General features: G+C 41.8%; 1 protein-coding gene across 1 annotated transcript in view; it reads right to left on the bottom strand.

Annotated features, from left to right (window-relative positions):
- Positions 1-14,934, bottom strand: part of LOC120863821 (multiple PDZ domain protein) — a 175,335-nt gene extending 160,401 nt beyond the window's left edge. The window contains exon 1 of the mRNA XM_040240389.1: positions 14,635-14,934. The gene's annotated coding sequence lies outside the window, so the exon portion shown is untranslated. The remainder of the gene's footprint in view (positions 1-14,634) is intronic.
- Positions 14,935-22,603: the final 7,669 nt, after the last annotated feature.

The following is a 22,603-nucleotide window of genomic DNA, read 5'->3' as shown; positions in this document are numbered from 1 at the left end:
TGGTGGTCCAGTGGTTAAGTCTCAGCGCTTCCAACATAAGGGGCCCAGGTTCCATCCTGCAGACCGAGGGTTCATGAGCCTCAACTGAAGATTCCTTACGACATAACTAAGAAAAAATCCCACAATTCTCAACCAAATTGTGACTTGGCACAGCCAAAGAAAGAAATAAATATTTTTTTAAAAAAATAGTAAAGAACTAATAATAGTACAAACAGATGTTAGGTTGTTAAAAACAGCCCAGTCCGGGGGGTGGGGTGTGGGGTGGGGTGGGGGATGTGGAAATGTGAGCAAGATTAATGCCAAGAAACAAGAGAGGTGATGCAGACCCACACATTAGAGAATATTAAAAGGACCAGTGACCACTAGTTGTGTGTTTGGGACAGGTGTAATGAGTGAATGACGGCAACAGAGGTCAACTCTCAGAGTTTCTAATCTGGGAAACTAAAAATACCAGAGCATCATTAGCTTAAAGAGCAGAAAAAGAAATGTCACTTAGAGAAAAGGGGTAGAAATGCATTCCTTTTGGGCATATTGAGCTTGAAATGTCTAGAAAACAGGAAATAATAGAATTTAGGCTCCATGAGGGTAGGAACTTTTGTTTTTGTTTCTTTAAATGTTGCTGATTTCTTTTTCTCACTGGACTATATCACCAGCCCCAGAAACAGTGGCTGGCCCAAAGTGGGCACTCAATAAATATTTGTTGAAAGAATGAATCAATTACATAAGTGAATCTAAGGAGAAAAAAATTTGCAAGTATAAATCAGGGAATCACTGGCCTAAAGATGTTGCTGAAGATAAAGAAGATTAATCAGGGAGAAAATAGAGATTAATGAGAGAACAGAGACTGGAACTCTGGGAAACACAAACATTTAAAAATAGAATACAAGAATTACTTTAGGGGTAAAAATCCATTAGAAGTAAGGACTCTTCACACTTTACCACTCTCAACATGTACTTACAAAACTCCCACCAGGGCCAACACTCTAGGCCAGGTTACTGTTTATTTGGCTGACCCTTTATTACCAAATTCAGACTGAAATTGAAGAAAGCAGGGAAAACCGCTAGACCATTCAGGTATGACCTAAATCAAATCCCTTATGATTATACAGTGGAAGTGAGAAATAGATTTAAGGGCCTAGATCTGATAGATAGAGTGCCTGATTAACTATGGAATGAGGTTCGTGACATTGTACAGGAGACAGGGATCAAGACCATCCCCATGGAAAAGAAAGGCAAAAAAGCAAAATGGCTGTCTGGGGAAGCCTTACAAATAGCTGTGAAAAGAAGAGAGGCTAAAAGCAAAGGAGAAAAGGAAAGATATAAGCATCTGAATGCAGAGTTCCAAAGAATAGCAGGAAGAGATAAGAAAGCCTTCTTAACTGATTAATGCAAAGAAATAGAGGAAAACAACAGAATGGGAAAGACTAGAGATCTCTTCAAGAAAATGAGAGATACCAAGGGAACATTTCATGCAAAGATGGGCTTGATAAAGAACAGGAATGGTCTGGACCTAACAGAAGCAGAAGATATTAAGAAGAAGTGGCAAGAATACCCAGAAGAACTGTATAAAAAAGATCTTCACGACCCAGATAATCATGATGGTGTGATCACTCATCTAGAGCCAGACATCCTGGAATGTGAAGTCAAGTGGGCCTTAGAAAGCATCACTATGAACAAAGCTAATGGAGGTGATGGAATTCCAGTAGAGCTATTTCAAATCCTGAAAGATGATGCTGTGAAAGTGCTGCACTCAATATGTCAACAAATTTGGAAAACTCAGCAGTGGCCACAGGACTGGAAAAGGTAAGTATTCATTCCAATTCCAAAGAAAGGCGATGCCAAAGAATGCTCAAACTACCGCACAACTGCACTCATCTCACATGCTAGTAAAGTAATAATGCTCAAAATTCTCCAAGCCAGGCTTCAGCAATACGTGAACCGTGAACTTCCTGATGTTCAAGCTGGTTTTAGGAAAGGCAGAGGAACAAGAGATCAAATTGCCAACATCCACTCGATCATGGAAAAAGCAAGAGAGTTCCAGAAAAACATCTATTTCTGCTTTATTGACTATACCAAAGCCTTTGACTGTGTGGTTCACAATAAACTGTGGAAAATCCTGAAAGAGATGGGAATACCAGACCACCTGACCTGCCTCTTGAGAAATCTGTATGCAGGTCAGGAAGCAACAGTTAGAACTGGACATGGAACAACAGACTGGTTCCAAATAGGAAAAGGAGTACATCAAGGCTGTATATTGTCACCCTGCTTATTTAACTTCTATGCAGAGTACATCATGAGAAACGCTGGGCTAGAAGAAGCACCAGCTGGAATCAAGATTGCCAGAAGAAATATCAATAACCTCAGATATGCAGATGACACCACCCTTATGGCAGACAGTGAAGAGGAACTAAAGAGCCTCTTGATGAAAGTGAAAGAAGAGAGTGAAAAAGTTGGCTTAAAGCTCAACATTCAGAAAACTAAGATCATGGCACCTCATCTCATCACTTTATGGGAAATAGATGGGGAAACAGTGGAAACAGTGGCTGAGTTTATTTTCTGGGGCTCCAAAATCACTGCAGATGGCGACTGCAGCCATGAAATTAAAAGACGCTTACTCCTTGGAAGAAAAGTTATGACCAACCTAGACAGTATATTCAAAAGCAGAGACATTATTTTGCCGACTAAGGTCCGTCTAGTCTAGGCTATGGTTTTTCCTGTGGTCATGTATGGATGCGAGAGTTGGACTGTGAAGAAGGCTGAGTGCCGAAGAATTGATGCTTTTGAACTGTGGTGTTGGAGAAGTCTCTTGAGAGTCCCTTGTACTGCAAGGATATCCAACCAGTCCATTCTGAAGGAGATCAGCCCTGGGATTTCTTTGGAAGGAATAATACTAAAGCTGAAACTCCAGTACTTTGGCCACCTCATGCGAAGAGTTGACTCATTGGAAAAGACTGATGCTGGGAGGGATTGGGGGCAGGAGAAGAAGGAAATGACAGAGGATGAGATGGCTGGATGGCACCACTGACTCAATGGATGCGAGTCTGAGTGAACTCAGGGAGTTGGTGATGGATAGGGAGGCCTGGCGTGCTGCAATTCATGGGTCACAAAGAGTCAGACACAACTGAGTGACTGAACTGAACTGAACTAAGGATCATCATTGACATCACATTTGACATCACTCTGGTTCCTATACTAATGTGATAACAAATGACTTATGGAAAGTGAAAGTCACTCAGTCAAGTCCGACTCTTTGCGACCCCATGGACTGTACAGTCCATGGAATTCTCCAGGCCAGAATACTGGAGTGAGTAGCCTTTCCCTTCTCCAGGGGATCTTCCCAACCCAGGGATCGAAGCCAGGTCTAGCATTGCAGGCAGAGTCTCTACCAGCTGAGCCACAAGGGAAGTCCTTGACTTATGGAAGATAACCTTAATCAAGTCAAATTAAATGTAGAAGATCAAAATATCTTAGACATCAAACAATTATTTGTAAGAAAAATTCAAAATCCTAGTGGAATCAAAATTTTCCAGCCAGATCCAAGATGAAATAATATCTGCTACTGCTGCTAAGTCACTTCAGTTGTGTCCGACTCTGTGTGACCCCACAGACAGAAGCCCACCAGGCTCCCCCGTCCCTGGGATTCTCCAGGCAAGAACACTGGAGTGGGTTGCCATTTCCTTCTCCAATGCATGAAAGTGAAAAGTGAAAGGGGAGTCGCTGCTCAGTCGTGTCCGACTCTTAGCAACCCCATGGACTACAGCCTACCAGGATCCTCTATCCATGGGATTTTCCAGGCGAGTACTGGAGTGGGGTGCCATTGCCTTCTACATACATGGAAAATCTGGGCTTCCCAGGAAGCTCAGTGGTAAAGAATTTGCCTACCAATGCAAGAAACGCAAGAGACACAGGTTCAATCCCTGAGGGAAAATCCCGTGGATTCAATCCCTGAGGGAAAATCCCGTGGAGCAGGAAATGGCAACCTACTCCAGTACTCTTGCCTGGGAAATCCTACAGACAGAAAAACCTGGTGGGCTACAGTCTACAGGGTCACAAAGTGTTGGACACGACTGAGCACACACACACGCAAAACATGGGGAAAAAAAATCTAAAAAATCAGTGATCAGGCTCTCTTATTTACCTCCATGCTGCTGCTGCTGCTGCTGCTAAGTCGCTTTAGTCGTGTCCGACTCTGTGCGACCCCATAGACGGCAGCCCACCAGGCTCTTCCATCCCTGGGATTCTCCAGGCAAGAACACTGGAGTGGGTTGCCATTTCCTTCTCCAATGCATGAAAGTGAAAAGTGAAAGTGAAGTCACTCAGTCGTGTCCGTCTCTTGGCGACCCCATGGACTGCAGCCCACCAGGCTCTTCCTGCCATGGGATTCTCCAGGCGAGAGTACTGGAGTGGGTTGCCAGTGCTTTCTCCAATCTCCATACCAAACCAAAACAAATTCACCTCTAGATCTTCCATTAACTGAACAGGCAAACACTCAAAAATAAATTAAAGTCCACAGTAACTGAAACCAATGTTTTTCGTAACCTGTACTAAAAACTCTCTAGAGAGAATGCTGTATCCCTCGGACGGCAAAGAGATGCCACTCTCTAAACCAGCTGATAAGCTCATCAGGCAGTGGTAGTCTACACTGCTGAAGACACACTGAGGAAAATCAGTTGATAATTTCCATCATGCTGGCCAGATTCCAAGCTGCTCAGATAAGGGAAAATTATACAAAGAAGTCAAAAGTAATATGAACCTACTCAAACACAAACCTTAGCCATATAAGATAAGTAAGTGTGGGCCAATTCAATCCCCTAATTACTAATTCAGAAATAATTGTAACAGGCTACACTATTTAGTTACCTTATGTAATTCCATAGGACTCACAAAGGCCATCCTAACAACCTGGTATTTTCTCTCTAAAAACAAACTAAAAGATCTTCTTCTTTCAATAAACATGACTATTTGCTTCTTAATTAACCCATCTACTATTTAATCACAAACATTAACTGTATTTTACTATGGCACTCAAAGGGCTGTTAAAATTAAGATTGTAAGCCAACTTCTACTTCTGTAATAATCCAGAGAGTGTACCTGCTTTAAATGGTGTTGTTCTGGGGTTTATAGTTTTTGTTGTTACACATAATTTCAATCAAGTGATGAGAAAGTAACGACAAACATATAAATGTTAAAAATGGCCTGAGAAATCTGAATGACCCCAGTAAGAATAACATGTTTTCATAAAATAATGACTATCCCTTCTCCAATTCCTGGTGTGTCCAATGATCTTAGGTGTAACATACACTGGGGGGGCAATTATTTGGATAATTCGGGCACCAAATTACTCCTTTGTTATTCAATTCATTCTATGATTGTTACATAAAGTTGTCAAAAGAAGTAACCAATAAATCTTTCAAAAATTGTAAGAGCTACCAAAAATACGCACAAGGGTCAGGAGAACTAGGCAAGCACTCTGGAATAAAGCTTGGGGCTCAATATTAAGAGTGACTTCACAACGTCATATACAAAAGCTTGTGGAAAGCCTCAATACTCATGCAACTTTTTTTTTATATTACCTGACATCTTCAAAAATTAGAAAAATTTAAACCTCATTTTACAATTTACTAGGCTTTTTTTTAAAAAACAAAACATAACTTACATATTTTGAAACTTCAACTAACATTAAATAAGGGTATTCAAATTTTATGTTGATCCAAAGGGACAGGAATTTAAGAAGATAGAATAAAACAATCAAATACAAAAGTCTGACCCAACACAGTTGAAACCAAACAAACACACTACAAGACAACAAAGTATAAGATAATCCTGAACTATTTAAAAAAAAAAAAACTCTAAATGGTATATTCATTCAATGATTTAATACTCAGCAATAAACTGTAAAAAACCACGAGTAAAGGCAACACAGATAAACTCAAAATAGAGTCAAAGCAGTCAGACACAAAGAATGCACTGTATGACTCCATCTATTTAAAGCTCTAGAGAATGCAAACTAATCTATAGTGACAGAAAGCAGATCAGTGGTTACTTGGAGATGGGGAAGTAGGAGAGGCAGGAAAGGATTACCAAGGGGCATGAGAAAAAATCTGCCAGGGATGGACATGCTCAGTCTTGACTGCCAGGATGGTTTCACAGGGGCCAAAACTCAACAAACTATACAATTTCAAAACATGAAGTTTATCATATATGAACTTCGATTATATTAATACCTCAGTAAAATACTTAAACAAGCTCTCCCCACTCCTTGAGAAAAGGGGAGAGCCTAAACATCCTGAGTTTAGCAACCAACAGATTATTCATTGAATTTAACAGAGCAGCCTAGGGAGAAAAATCCAGGCCAGGGGGGACTGTTTAGACAGACAAAGATGTTGATAGATATATGGCTATGGCTATAGACAAATAGCTGAGAAAAAAAGAGAAGCTAAAGGCAAAGGAGAAAAGGAAAGATACACCCATTTGAATGCAGAGTTCCAAAGAATAGCAAGGAGAGATAAGAAAGCCTTCCTCAATGATCAGTGCAAAGAAATAGAGGAAAACAATAGAAAGGGAAAGACTGGAGATCTCTTCAAGAAAATTAGAGATACCAAGGGAACATTTCATGCAAAGATGGTCACAATAAAGGACAGAAATGGTATAGAAAAAATAGAAGCAGAAGATATTGAGAGGGCGTAGGTAAGAATACACAGAAGAACCATACAAAAAAGATGTTCATGGCCCAGACGATCATGATAGTGTGATCAGTCACCCAGAGCCACACATCCTGGAATGCGAAGTCAATTGGGCCTTAGGAAGCATCACTATGAACAAAGCTAGTGGAGGTGATGGAATTCCAGTTGAGCTATTTCACATCCTAAAAGATGACGCTGTGAAAGTGCTGCACTTAATATGCCCACAAATCTGGCAAACTCAGCAGTGGCCACAGGACTGGAAAAGGTCAGTTTTCATTCCAATCCCAAAGAAAGGCAATGCCAAAGAATGTTCAAACTACCGCACAATTGCACTCATCTCATATGCTAGTGAAGTAATGCTCAAAATTCTCCAAGCCAGGCTTCAACAGTACATGAACCATGAACTTTCAGATGTTCAAGCTGGTTTTAGAAAAGGCAGAGGAACCAGAGATCAAATTGCCAACATCCACTGGATCATGTTTTGAAAAAGCAAGAGAGTTCCAGAAAAACATCTACTTTTCCTTTATTGACTATGCCAAAGCCTTTGACTGTGTGGATCACAAAGAACTGTGGAAAATTCTTAAAGAGATGGGAATGCCAGACCACCTGACCTGCCACCTGAGAAACTGTATGCAAGTCAGGAAGCAACAGTTAGAACTGGACATGGAACAACAGACTGATTCCAAATCAGGAAAGGAGTACGCCAAGGCTGTGTATTGTCACCCTGCTTATTTAACTTATATGCAGAGTACATCATGAGAAACGCTGGACTGGAAGAAACACAAGCTGGAATCGAGACTGCCGGGAGAAATATCAATAACCTCAGATACACAGATGACACCACTCTTATGGCAGAAAGCAAAGAACTAATGAGTCTCTTGATGAAAGTGAAAGAGGAGAGTGAAAAAGTTGGCTTAAAGCTCAACATTCAGAAAACTAAGATCATGACATCTGGTCCCATCACATCATGGCAAATAGTTGGGGAAACAATAGAAACAGTGAGAGAGATTATTTTTGTGGGCTCCAATACCACTGCAGATGGTGACTACAGCCATGAAATTAAAAGACACTAGCTCCTTGGAAGAAAAGCTGCTGCTGCTAAATTGCTTCAGTCATGTCCGACTCTATGTGAGCCCATAGATGGCAGCCCACCAGGCTCCTCTGTCCCTGGGATTCTCCAGGCAAGAACACTGAAGTGGGTTGCCATTTCTGCTATGACAAACCTAAACTGCGTATTAAAAATCAGAGACATTACTCTGCCAACAAAGGTCTGTCTAGTCAAGGCTATGGTTTTTCCATGAGTCATGTATGGATGTGAGAGTTGCACTATAAAGAAAGCTGAGCGCTGAAGAAGTGATGCTTTTGAACTGTGGTGTTGGAGAAGATTCTTGAGAGTCCCTTGGACTGCAAGGACATCCAACCAGTCCATCCTAAAGGAAATCAGTCCTGAATATTCATTGGAAGGACTGATGCTGAAGCTGCAGCTCCAATTCCTGGCCACCACTGTAAAAGACCCTGATGCTGGGAATGACTGAAGGCGGGAGGAGAAGGGGACAACAGAGGATGAGATGGTTGGATGCTATCACCGACACAATGGACAGGAGTTTGAGAAGGCTCTGGGAGTTGGTGATAGACAGAAGCCTGGCGTGCTGCAGTCCATGGGGTCGCAAAGAGAAGGACATAACTGAGCAACTGAACTGAATTGATAAGAGGGATAAATACACACACATATATATGTATATTCTTAATCAGTATAAAGAGGTATTCTAGCACTGTACTTTTTCTAAAAGAGAACAGCATGACTACATTCACCACTCCCAGATAAATCATGAATGAAGTAGCCAAGCAGGGGGTCAATGTCAGTCAAAAGTCCACTGACTCCTATAGATGAGGCCCTCCAGTGCTACAGTGGAAATAAATGTTGCCCAGAGGCAGACTTCATGTTTGACTTACTAAAACAAATTCCCTTCGAAAGCCTGGGGTGGATGGGGGGATACTTGACTTAAACCTTTTCAACATTATCCAGTAAAGCCTTAGACAAACTGGACCTGTTGGTGAAGGGCAGAACTAGCAACATACAAGAGAAGCTAGCCATTCCTTGTATAGGAGGACCTTTTTAAGTGCAGAATAATCTTTAGTATTTATGGTTCTGTTGCCACAGTGGATAACAGATTCCCATTATCATTTTCTTCAGCTAGGTCCCTGAAGCAAGGCATACTAGGGCCCACCTAATTACATATTGTAAAGTTAATCCAAGATTAACTATAGGTCTATAAGAACATTTACTTTTAAGCCCAGATCAAGATTTAAACATGCCTTCTCCGCTGGCGTCCTGTGTACCACATGATGCTCAGGACACTAGTTCTAAGGGATGCTATTAAAGTCAATTCAAAGGCATGGATGTTTAATAATCTCAAATTATCCTCACTGAGAAGAATGACAATTAGTGAAAACTACTGATCAACAGTTGTACTTGTTCATTTGTATATCAAAACAAGCTGGGGGTCCTCATTTCACAAAATACTTGTTTTCTTTACAGAGGGATAGTACCTAGGTGGGAGAAGGCACTGGCGACCTACTCCAGTACTCGTCTGGCAAATCCCATGGACAGAGGAGCCTGGTAGGCTGCAGTCCATGTGGTCACTAAGAGTCGGACACGATTGAGCGACTTCACTTTCACTTGTCACTTTCATGCAATGGAGAAGGAAATGGCAACCCACTCCAGTGTTCTTGCCTGGAGAATCCCAGGAACGGGGGAGCCTGGTGGGCTGCCATCTACGGGGTCACACAGAGTCAGACACGACTTAAGTGACTTAGCAGCAGCACCTAGGTGAGAGAACTATAGCTAAGTTTTCGGCTTCTTTGCACCTGCCTATGTCATCCATATTTTTCAATGTGCTTTCTTAATCATCAAAATAAGTTACTAAAAGAAAAAACTATCTTATGTATTTTACTGTAACTAGTTTTAAAACATAAGCAATAGAGTAAATGAAAAGCATTCCCAAACGTATTCTTACTGTCAACATTAAATCAGCACAAACGAAACAGGTTTTTCCTTAAGTTTTTGTTTTGGTTTTTTGTTGTCTAGTAACTGATGTTTCTGTTTTTTCCTTTCTTACAAGTGTTTTACTTTTCACTTATAATGAATGCTGATTTTGCAGATGTAAATAAAACTGAAAGGAAGACAAAGATAACAATTCCCTAGACCAAACAAACTTAACCACCACAGTCAAGAATTTAAAAAAGCAGGAATTTAAGTATTGTTTCACCTTTTTTTAAAAAAAAGTCAGTTCTCCAAATTTGGAAGAACTGCTTTAACATTTCTCTAGCAAATATAATTTCATAACTTCAAAAAAGTTTTTATTTTATGATACAGGATATAAATTACTTTCTAAATTATATTTTTTCCAAATGGAGACTAAATTTCTGGGGGGAAAAAAGACTTTGCCAAATATTTGCCCACAAAATGTGCACAGGATATGCACACAATTGTCAGGCCAATATAATCTAAATAACAAATAATACTGTTTTAATCACACTCCAAAACCATCACGAGATGCTGACAATGCTAATAGTTCATCTTTGCCAAATTTAATGTTTTACTCATTTTGTGAGAGAAGAAATATTTTAAGAAAATGGATGCTTTTATGAAACACTTAAAAAGAAAACTAACTCTGTCTACAAAAAGAAAAGGCCAATTTCCCAGTGAACATCAAAAGAGACAAAATGAGTGGCCTCAGACCAAAGATAAAATACCTTTTTCCTCACATAACAGTTTTCCTTTCTTTCCAAATATCAAATTATCACGGTAATGCTTAGTTACACCACCACGGTAGCCTCCTACAGGACTTCCCTCCCTGACTCCGAAACAGTCCAGTTCTTCAAGGTCTGACGAATTTACAACTTACAGTGTGAGAGAGCCTTATGGTGTCTGTAAGAATCTATCATTGTGCCTCCCCACAAATTTATATGGTGAAGTTCTAACCTCCAGTACTTCAGAATGTGACAGTAATCTTCTGGAACACTGTATTTATTTTGTGCTCTCTCCAGTGCCTAATTCAGTTCCTCATATCTCCTAATCTATTACTATCTACTCAATGAATGACTATCTTAGACCTTCTTGGGAAGTGTCTCACAGGAAAGCAAGGATATCAGTTTTCTCTATCTAGAAACAGTTCATCTCCTTATTCTTATCCACCCATGTGGAAAATGAAAGTGAAGTCGCTCAGTCGTGTCCCACTCTTTCTGACTCCATCGACTATAGCCCACCAGGCTCCTCATCCATGGAATTTTCCAGGCAAGGAATCTGCAGTGGGTTGCCATTTCCTTCTCCAGGGGATCTTCCCGACCCAGGGATCGAACCCCAGTCTCCTGCACTGCAGGCATTCTCTTTACTGTCTGAACCACTAGGGAAGCCCTCACCCATGTGGAATCCACTATAATTATTTAAGCACAGTATATCAACTTTACCATACTACATGTCATTTCCAATTGTATTTATACTGATGCTCTTCTATGCAGGAAACTAATTTACAAGAGAAAATAATTCTGTTCTTGTTATAAATATGGGGTTGATAATGTTATGTAACAATGTATTAATAACAATATCAAATGAACTGCTATTTTAGGCCAAATGTGTTTTAAGAGCACATGTGACTGTTTAGAAAATATCATCATTCACATGCACTATCAAGCAGTCCTGAATTGTACGGGAAGGTGTTTACTTCTTCACTCAATTACAGAATCTTTGGCTGATAGACCTGTAGCTTGCTCTAATAACATACAGGGACATTTCCAATCCAATATGTTATCTCTGCCCAAAGATCTTTTGTGAAAAGCACAGAGGGCTTTGTGCATATTGTAAATATACAAAATGGAGCAACTCAACCTGAGTCAAGTCTATGATATCAGACTTCAGATATAACCTGGAGAAAATCATCTGCTCTTAACACAGGACAGTATCTTCCAGGCAATTAATTCACTGCTACTCTCCAGCTTCAGATCCCTTAATCTAAAACCTAGACAATGGGTGCATTTCTGTGGAAAGCAGAGCTCCTCCACCACAGCAGCTAAAGACCTGAATCAATGTGAAATTACATTTCAAGGCCTTCCATAAATATCTCAGAGCACCAAGCCTTGCAGACATGTAGTCAACTCTGGGGACAGCCTCTACTCTGACACCACATTTATGCATTCAAAAGTTACCTTACATGCAAAGAGGACTGCAGGGACCAAACAGGGCACTGCCTACATGCCAGAAATTTGGAACACAACAAAACCTGACTTCCAACTCTCCCTTCCCCAGCAACAACCACCACTGGGCTCAGGCACTACAATGAAGCAGTGTGTTAAAGGAAGAAAGGAAACCAAAAACAAGTGAAGGGAAAAGAAATACTGAAAAGAGCCAAGGAAATAGGAGGGAAGGTATCACATGTGAGCAATCTAGTAGTAATACATTGAGATAAACTTCATTGATTTTTTGTTTTACAAATAAGGTAGGCAAGCCGAGCGATGATCAGTCAAGGAGCCCCCCAAACTACCTTTGCGTAGGTGACAACTTGCCTGTGGAAACGAACTTATGACACCCCCTAACCTCTGCGTCTCTCTACATAAATAAAGATAGAGTTATCAAAACTGCTCAGGTAGCAGAGTAACTAGAAGTCACCACAACTCACTGCAGAGCACCTTGAGATATAGCTATCTATATTAAACTTAAGATAACTGAATATATAGTTTCTGCTAATCAGAAACCCCACTTTAGGCTAGATTCTAAAAAAGAAAGATGCCAAAAGGTTAAGAAAACTTTTTGAGAGTGAAACATGGAAATGAGAAAATCCAACACATTAACTTGTCCAACTACTGGGGAACAGTCTCCCATTTCCTAGGATACCAGAAACAGGACTTAAAAGGCAATGAAATTAAACAATACACTCATCACAAGAGGGAGTATGTAAGCAATACTTCTGAAGCCTGATCTTGATCGGCAACTTTTTCTGTAGAGTAAGACAGTAAACTTTTCAGACTCTGAAGGCTATCCATCTCTATCTCAACTATGCAACCAATCAACTATGTCACTGCTTCTGTGAAACCAGATACCAACAGTAAGAATGCACCATAGACAAAAGGAATGAGTGTGGCTGTGCTCCAATTAAACTTTATGGGCACTGAAATTTGATTTTCATGTAATTTTCACGTCATGAAGTGTTATTCTTTTGATTGAGTTTTTCGACCATTTGAAAGTGTACAAACCATCCAAAGCTCTTAAACTTTAGGGGGAAAAAACAGGCTGCGGCAGAAAGATTTGGCCCATGGCCCTTAAGTTTACAAATCTCTGCCTTTAAGGATTTTCCTGTCAACTGTGAGGAGCCGAGTGTGCAGTACAGCCCAGTCTAGATAAATGTCGCCCATTTATAAACTAGCCCATTAGCAAGCAGGAACTCTGGGCATCCCAGACAAAATTATCTCCACCACCCTCCAAAGCTTCCAGCCCCTCCCTCAGGCAAGGGTGCAGGTGCATTCATCTTGAGCTTTACATCGCATTAGAACTCTAGCCAAAGAACTTCAAGTTTTAGGGGGTTTTTTAATTGAACTGCCTAATTCTACCAAGGGCTAAAGCAAGTATTAAGCAAATTTAGATGATGCAATTCTTATATAAAGTTCACTTTAGTCACCTATACCCAAATGTACATGTAATCCTGAAATCCCACTGCATCACCTTGTAAGTTTTTCACACTAGATGTTATTTATTCTTAAAAGGTAACCTAAATGAGAAATGTCCAGAGAAAAGGGGTGTTTACACCATGGCTGTCCAACAAAGCTGGATGACAAGTTTGGCCACTTTTCAGATTATTCCCCTCTCAACATCAAAAGAACTTGGAGAGGTTTCCTTCTAGGCTGGTGAAAGTAAGGTCCTCTCATCTGGTATCTCTGAAACACTAGCTGCCACCCGCTCCCATTTCGCCCAAGGCACATAGCGCCCATACCCAGGTTCTGCCCTAGCAGAGCGACCTCAGCACCCACAGCCGGGGAGATGGAGGGAGACGTCCCGCTGCCCTCGACTCGCCCGCGGACACTGAGGAGCGGGGGCCACCTCCGGCCTTCGCACGGCCCCTCCTCCTCTCCGCAGTCCCAGCTTGAATTTCCACGCGATCTACAGGAAAGAATAGCCCAGCCTTTGTGCCACTGTAAGAACGCAAGCAAGAATTTACACCATCACCACCGGTGAAACAAACACACACACATACACGCACAGCGTATTCAGAGCAGCGCTTCCCTAGAAACATCCGGCATCCCGAGGCTGCGAAATTGCAGACAAAGGCGCCCCACTGGCGCGGCTAGGGGTGGGGGACAGAAGGGGGGGAGGCGAGAGAAAAATGCTCCCAACAACGCGGACACGAGATGTTAAGAGCACGGGCGCTAGGGGGAGGGGTGAGGAGTGGGGGCGGGTACCAGTGAGCCGCCCGTTCTGGGTGCCCCGCTGCAGCCGAGGCGAGGATCGCCAGTCTAGGGGCGCATCCCCATCCCCTGCCGACCCTCGCGGAGCGATCGAGTGGGCGTCCGGCCTGAGGGGCGGCCAACAGCAACAGGCACCCGTGCCAGGCCCGGGGCTCCCTTCCCTGCCACCCTTACTATGCCCTTCCAGGCGAAGGAAAAGATGAAACTTTTCAGCCTCTTAAGAGTCAACAAGAGCAGAAGAGGAGGGAAGTGGATGAAAGAACCAGGACGACCGCTCGAGAACCCGGCGAGTCGCAAAGGAAACTTCCAGACTCCCATTCTTTTCCAGAGCCAAAGAAGCAGCGACTTCTCGGTAGCGCGGGGTGGGGCAAGCTCCCCCTCCCGCCGCCCGCCCCGAGCGCCCAGCCCCCGGCACCCGCGCACCTTCCCAGCCGGGGCGCGCGCAGGCCGCGGGGGCGCGCTCCGGCCTCCCGGCCCGGGCCCCGGCGCCGCTTACCCGGCTCGCGACGGCCGCCCCCGGCGGGAACGCTAAAGGGGCGGAGGGTGGGGACGCGGGGAGCCTCGCCTCGCCCACGCTTGCTCTCTTCTGTCCCGAAGTAACGGCCCGGCGAGGAGCTTCGGAGCGAACGCGCACAGACGCTCCCGCGCGACCGAGAAACTTAATCCCGCCCGAGCACCGGCGGCCCGAAGCCAGCTTCAGCCTCCGTCGCCCCCTCCCCCTGCGCGCCGCACTTGCGCCGACCGGGGCTGCCGCGGAGGCGGCGGCGCTGGCGGCGGCGAGGCTCGGGCCGCCCGGGCTGCGTGACGCCTGCGGCCGGCGGGGCGGCGGGCGCGCCTCGGCCAATCAGGGGGCGCGGCCCAGCCGGCCGGCCCGGGGTTTAAACCAGCTCGGCGGGCGCTCGGTTGGGTTGTGGGGAGTGGGCTCCGCGAGGTTGTTGGGGAGAAGCCCCCTTTAATTCCAATGTCAAATTTTAAAAAAAAGAAGCCTTCGTTTGGACAAGTCTGCCCCATGCAGTATTTGGGATATTCTTCTACACTAAATTCTTATACACTTCCCTGGTGGTTCAGATGGTAAAGCATCTGCCTACAATGCGAGAGACCTGGGTTCAGTCCCTAGGTCGGGAAGTTCTCCTGGAGAAAGAAATGGCAACCCACTCCAGTAGTCTTTCCTGGAAAATCCCATGGACGGAGGAACCTAGTAGGCTGCAGTCCAGGGGGTCGCAAAGAGTCGGACACGACTGAGCAACTTCACTTTCACTTTCTATACACTAAAAAACTGTTTATCTGAAATTCGGATTTAACTGAACAGCCTTGATTTTATTTGCTGAATCTGGCAACCTTTGGGAACTGGTAGGCCTTATTTCTGAGAACCTCTTTTTTTTTTTTCTTTTTCTTTTTCTTTTTAATCCCAACGGAAAGGGCCACCCACTCCAGTATTCTTGCTTGGAGAATTCCATGGAAGAGGTGGACACGACTGAGCGACTAACACACACTCTCTCCCTCCCTCACACTCTCACAGTCTGTCTGTCTCTCTCTGCTTGTTAAAGTAATGAGAAGCACTTTAATGAGGATGCCTGGGCGCTAATCTCACTTTGTAAAAAAGTAACTTTTAGCGCATCAGTGTCCATTTTTTGACAATAATCGAACTAAAAGACACAAAGGAAAAAATGTAAGAAGGCTTCAGAATTACAAGGTGCCAGAAAAAGCATATTTATTTCTATCTTGTGCCGATTAAGATTATCTTTCTGAAATCCTCAATTCATGAGTCCCAGGAATCTTGTCTGGGAAAGAAAATTGCTCCCTTTTCAATACATGAGTGTAACATTAGGGCATACATCAAAGGATACGCAGAAGCCCAGTTAAAATGTTTAAAGAATGTATTTAATATCCTGAACTAAAGATCTATTTTTCCTTGGCAGAATTGTAATTTTTGATTTGTTTTTAAAAAGCAATTTGTATATATTTCTACAATATTCACCAACTATTTGAGGGGAAATAGGTTATAAAATAGACAAGACTTCAGGGGGAAATTGGTTTGAGTTTTTAAATGGATATTTTCAGAAAGCTACAAAATGAAACATTTGCCTGCAAATGACTAGGAATTGAGTAAAGTGACCTCAGTGCCCTGGATGGAGTATCCTCAGCCCAAGCACCCTTGTGCTTTTATAAACATTATGAATCCACCTAGTTTTTCCCACCAGTGAAATAAAAATACTGACTAGGTTTCTTCATAGTATATGGATATTCATTTCCTCTGAGTCTTTTGAAAATAAAAGCTGAGATATAGTAAATGGAAAACTCCTCCCAGCTTAAGGTTTCCCCCTTGTCTCTTCCGCACACCTCTGCATTGTGTAACCTTTCAATCAGCACTCTCAGGCTTCACCATTCTGAAGAAGAGACAGAAGAGGAGGAAGAAAGAGAGCAGAGAGAGAAGGAAGGCGGGAGAAAGGAAGGAAGGAAGGAGAAAGGAAAGGAAAGGATGGAGGGACAAAGGAAAAAAGAAAATAACCTTCCTGAGCAGCTCCTTTCTCATCAGCTACCACACTTTCCCCTTTTCCTTCACAGTTAAGTTTGTTGAAACCTACGAGCCAAATCTGGCTTCCTGGTCCATCAGGACACTAAAGGGACTTTACTAGGGACACAGTGATCTTCCATCCAGTAAATCCAATGGATATGTTTCTCGCCTCCTATTCCTGTCTTCTCAGGTGCATCCATAACTGTTGCACATTCTCTCCCTGAACTGTTCCCCTCCCCTTGTCTTTCCATGCAATCACCTTCTCTTGGTTTTACGCCTTCCTCTTAGGGGCAGATGTGTGAGTCCTGAAGCTTATACAATTTGAGACTCTGCTTTAAGAAAAGATAAAGATATCCTTCTTGTGAAAATTTTTCAAAACTACGGTACCATGTGAACCTGTTGCTAGGACTTTTCCCAGACAAAAGAAGGACCCAGAATCATCACCTTTATTACCTGCAAAGCTGCTCTGCCTCTGTCAGACCACTCTTCAATATTCTTTGCCAACTAATCGCTCCTTAATCTTTAAATGGAATTCCTCAAGACTCAATGATAGGCCCTGTTTTCTTTTTAACTCTATCTCTAAGTCAGTTCATTCTCACCTCTAGTTTATCATTTATTGGTTAAGGTTTCCTAAACTGTTATCGTCAATCCAGACTTCTTCATCTATCTGAGTGTTTATTTGACTTTCCTGTATATATCTGTCTCAAACCTAGATTACTCAAAATGGAGCCAGGATATTTCTGCTCAGGCCATCTTTCACAGTTCAGTGTTTCGGTGAATAGCACTGCCATGGACTTTACTCCATATTTCCCATAATTAGGATAAACCCATTGAGATACATTCTCATCTATACGCTTGTTCCATAGTATTCATCCTACTCTATACATTTAGTTTATGCATTTGGTTATATATGCAATCTTTCCGTTCTCTCTTAGACCATAAACTACTTGAGAGAAGTGCCTGCATCACCATTTTATCCTTAGAGCACAGAAAAATATTTCATATCTAATTAGTGTTCAGTTGACATGGGCTAAATACATGAATGCAAAAATGAATGATTTATCTATGTAACTTTTGTTTTTTTGTCGTAGAGTCATCTCCAAGCATCCCATTTGGAAAGAATTCTCTTATTGCTTAAAAATTCCAGATGATTCCTCCTCTTTGAAGAGCAAAGCCCTTCCATTTGTCCTTTTCCAAATCTGGTTATTCTCAGATGTAAAGAAAGTGCATGAAATACTAGTTTGTAGAAGTACAGAAGGAAAATGATGCCATAACTAGCTACTAAAGGTATTCTGAGAGTCTTAAAAGGCAAAATGGCATTTCAAGTGTACACACTTAATATTTTGGTTTGTCACAAATCTATACATGAGATTAAAATAATGGATTGGTTTAAAAGACACTGTTGTTCTGGTCTCATTTAGCAAAGAAAATTGTACATGCCCACCTTAAATGGTAATACATCAGAGGTCAAAAAAGCATTTTGTTTCCATTGCTTCTTCCATAAAACTATCCAGCACTGGGATGATTCCACTCAGGATCATCTCCTTTTGAAGTAAACTCGTATTATTACTGCTATTTCTCTTACACTTGTTTTAACCCAGACACAAGCTTTCTGGTAGTAACAAGACAGTGTGGTTTATTGCACTGGTTTAAAAAATGTTTTTTTAATTAAAATAAAATCTTACAGAAAAAGCCCAAGTATAAAGCAGATAAAGTAGAGCTGCTCTCCTCCGTGAGGTGGGTTTAAACTCACTCCCTATGTATAGATTAATGATTCTTTCTATTCTTTCTATTTCATGTAAAGCACATTAGGCACATTGTCTGCATCCCAGTTGTTTTCCCAGGGAAGCATTCTGCACACTAATTTGTTTCTATCAAATCTGAATAATGTTCAGACCAACTTTGTAAGGGAAAAATTCTGTGGACTCCCAGTATTAGCTAGATTTTTTAAAAATAATTTAACAAGTATTGATACAAATATCAATTAAGTATATAAAACTTGGATACTGGCAAAAGGTCCAATTTGTCTACTCAAAACCCTTAGTGTCTGCCAGAAAGAAATCCTGGAAATTCCACGTACGATCCATCAAGATAGAAAGTTGCCTCCCAGGCAAAAGAGTCTTTGTTCTGCTTTCCTGACAGCGGTCCAGTCCTTCCCTCACTTGGTAGATGTTACTACAGGGCCCCCAGGTCAGTACTGTGTACGAACCAGATCCTTTTCCCAGTACTAAATGACTTTGGAGGAATTCTAATTGTAGGCCAATGGTTTATTTCCATATCTTTAAACAGCTGTGTCTCTTATTAACTAATAATGCTCCATTTAAATGCAAACTAGATGATGTGTTTACATCTCTTCCTGCCTAAGGATTAGCTAATATATAACAAATATTCATATTTTTATTTATTATAGTTTGCAGAAAGGTTTTTATATTCAGTGTTGGCTGGATAACTTTATGATTTTAAGTGGCCTCTAGTTGGAGAAGGAAATGGCAGCTCACTCTAGTATTCTTGCCTGGAGAATCCCAGGGACAGAGGAGTCTGTTGGGCTGCCGTCTATGGGATTGCACAGAATCAGGCACGACTGACATGATTTAGCAGCAGCAGCAGTTTCTCAACTAAAAGAAAGGAGTTTGGATACTTTTTTTTTTTCTGTTTGTTCATTGTTAGAAAAAAAATTGGCTATTTTAAACAGTCTTTTAACTTCTTTTGATAATTGAAAACAGACAAGATTGAAAAAAGAAAAATGTTAGGATAATAAATATATGTCTATAAGAAATCCATTAGGAGGAAAGAATGGCTGAGAGAGAATCCCAGGCATGTGAAAAATGTAAAAATTATATCTCTTTTGAGAACATGTAGAGTAATCTGTCTCTCTTCATATAACAAACTGTTTATAGAATAGAGGCACTGCATACTGTGTGTGTGACTGGGTCTTATCAGAGAAAGAAAGAAAGGGCATTGGGAGGTCATGACCATCTGACCTTGACTCTATTTACTCATGGACCCACAGAATTATGGTGCAGTGAGGAAAAGCTAGGAGAAAGCTTTAGGATGAGCTTGTTTTTTGGGTGGAACACATCCAAGTAACCTGAGTCAAGTTTATACCAGCTAGAATGACATTTGGAATCTCTCTCCTGTAAAGTATTTCCTCTGCATCATGTATGCTATTAGAGTATAAATCAGTTGTCCAAAAAAAAAGTCAAAATAAATAAGCAATAACCATAATGAGAACTTGCTTAAGTCATATCATAATTTTTAGGTAATACACTTCCTTTGTGATGACAAAAAGAATAGAGAAAAGAAATTGTGTTTTTGAGAGTGCCACTGGGTAACTAGATCACACTTTACCTGAAGTCCATGCCCTCTTTTCTATTTTCATTTACGTGAGACAAAAAATATCCTTTAGTTCTTAAACTTGTGTGAATTGTGTCTTCTGTTATCGGCAACTAAAAGCTTTCAAACTGATGAAACATACATATCAAGCCATTCACAATGATCTAAACAGTACTTTCAACTCCCTAGGAACACACTGGGTTCCATCATCTAGTGGGAGTTGTTAAAGAATAGCTAGGAATATGGGAAAGACAAGAGTTTCCATAGGTGAAACTCACCAAGAAATGTGATATATTTCTGATTATACTACAAACGTGCAGAGAAAACTGTAAGCTTGTTTCAGAGGATGTAGCTCTACAGACCAGGTTTTCTTTGAGTCTCTGCATTTCTACCATAATTATGAGTCACTGTAGTCCTTTCCCTATTTCTCTTGCTTTCCATCTGCCTCTGAAAATATTTGTTTAAATTGGTTCCTTAAAAGTCTGGTGGTCCTTAATGTTCTGATCTATTTAAGAAAGAGGCAGTAAACAGTTCTAGTCTCTATCCTTGGAAGCCTTCTTGATCCATGTGCTTCACTTTTGAGGAAATAACATGTAGGAGACCCTAATTTCCAGAAGGAGGAAGTCTTGGCTTATAGTCATTGAAATGTTTACAAAGGACATTTCTGGGTGTTTATCTGAGAAATAGATGATAGATGCCTGGCTGTCAGTTCTGTATGGAAGCTTTGTGTGTGCGTGAGTGTGTGTGTGTGTGTGTATGTATCTGTCTGTCCGTCTGTCTTTATGCATGTGTGTGGTGATAATGGTAATGTTGAGTGTCCTAATCCCCACATTTTGGACCTGACATTTCATTTCTATTCTCCATCGTACCTTGTTTCCAGCTTCTTAGCAGTTATAGAAGATAATTCAGTTCTTTCCAGCTATAGCATTGTAGGCTCTCGGGTAGTGTCTCTCAAACTGTCTATGCAGAGTCCGATTTTGCATTTTAAACTCCCAGTGTATCTCTGCCCATTGTGCTTAAAATGGATTACTAAAAAAGTGATTACATGCATGGATGTTGCATCAATGTTAAATTAATATAAAGATATTCAAAGCAACTTGAAATGTCAGTGTGGACCAAGCTGTAGACCACACTTTGAGGAGCAACTCTGCAGGGCCTTGCTACTCCAAATATGGTCCATAAGCCAGAAATATTTGCATTGCTTGGGAGCTTGTCAGAAATGCAGAATCTCAGTCATCACCCCAAAATTCTGAATTTGCGTCTTCAGTTTAACCAGACCTCCAAGTGCACATTAAAGTTCTTAGGAAGTTTCCACTGTTTCATCTCTTTCTTGTCTTCTGGGAATGTGCTGCTGTATCTTTACCTGAAAAGATTTCTCTTCAGAGCTTCAGACAGCTCGCATCTCCTCCTCATTCAAGTCACAGGTCAAATGTCACCTCTGTGAAGAAGGCCTCTCTTCTGCTTCAACAGAAACAGTAGTCTGTCTCATGCCACATTACCCTGTATTCAGTTCAGTTCAGTTCAGTCGCTCAGTGGCGTCCAACTCTTTGCGACCCCATGAATCGCAGCACACCAGGCCTCCCTGTTCATCACCAACTCCCAGAGATCACTCAGACTCACGTCCATCGAGTCCGTGATGCCATCCAGCCATCTCATCCTCTGTCGTCCCCTTCTCCTCCTGCCCCCAATCCCTCCCAGCATCAGAGTCTTTTCCAATGAGTCAACTCTTCGCATGAGGTGGCCAAAGTACTGGAGTTTCAGCTTTAGCATCATTCCTTCCAAAGAAATCCCAGGGCTGATCTCCTTCAGAATGGACTGGTTGGATATCCTTGCAGTCCAAAGGACTCTCAAGAGTCTTCTCCAACACCACAGTTCAAAAGCATCAGTTCTTCGGCACTCAGCCTTCTTCACAGTCCAACTCTCACATCCATACATGACCACAGGAAAAACCATAGCCTTGACTAGACGGACCTTAGTTGGCAAAGTAATGTCTCTGCTTTTGAATATACTGTCTAGGTTGGTCATAACTTTTCTTCCAAGGTTAAGCGTCTTTTAATTTCGTGGCTGCAGTCACCATCTGCAGTGATTTTGGAGCCCCCCAAAATAAAGTCTGACACTGTTTCCACTGTTTCCCCATCTATTTCCCATGAAGTGATGGGACCGGATGCCATGATCTTTGTTTTCTGAATGTTGAGCTTTAAGCCAACTTTTTCACTCTCTTCTTTCACTTTCATCAAGAGGCTTTTTAGCTCCTCTTCACTTTCTGCCATAAGGGTGGTGTCATCTGCATATCTGAGGTTATTGATATTTCTCCCGGCAATCTTGATTCCAGCTGGTGCTTCTTCCAGTCCAGCATTTCTCATGATGTACTCTGCATATAAGTTAAATAAGCAGGGTGACAATATACAGCCTTGACGTACTCCTTTACCTATTTGGAACCAGTCTGTTGTTCCCTGTCCAGTTCTAACTGTTGCTTCCTGACCTGCATACAGATTTCTCGAGAGGTAGGTTAGGTGGTCTGGTATTCCCATCTCTTTCAGAATTCTCCACAGTTTATTGTGATCCACCCTGTATTACTTCCTTTTAAATGTTTATCACTATCCAGAATGCTTGCTGT

The sequence above is a fragment of the Oryx dammah genome, unplaced genomic scaffold, assembly GCF_014754425.2.
Source record: "Oryx dammah isolate SB20612 unplaced genomic scaffold, SCBI_Odam_1.1 HiC_scaffold_1, whole genome shotgun sequence".
Taxonomy (NCBI): Eukaryota; Metazoa; Chordata; class Mammalia; order Artiodactyla; family Bovidae; genus Oryx; species Oryx dammah.
The sequence above is the reverse complement of the archived record's forward strand: the minus strand, read 5'-3'. Positions and strand labels throughout refer to the sequence as shown.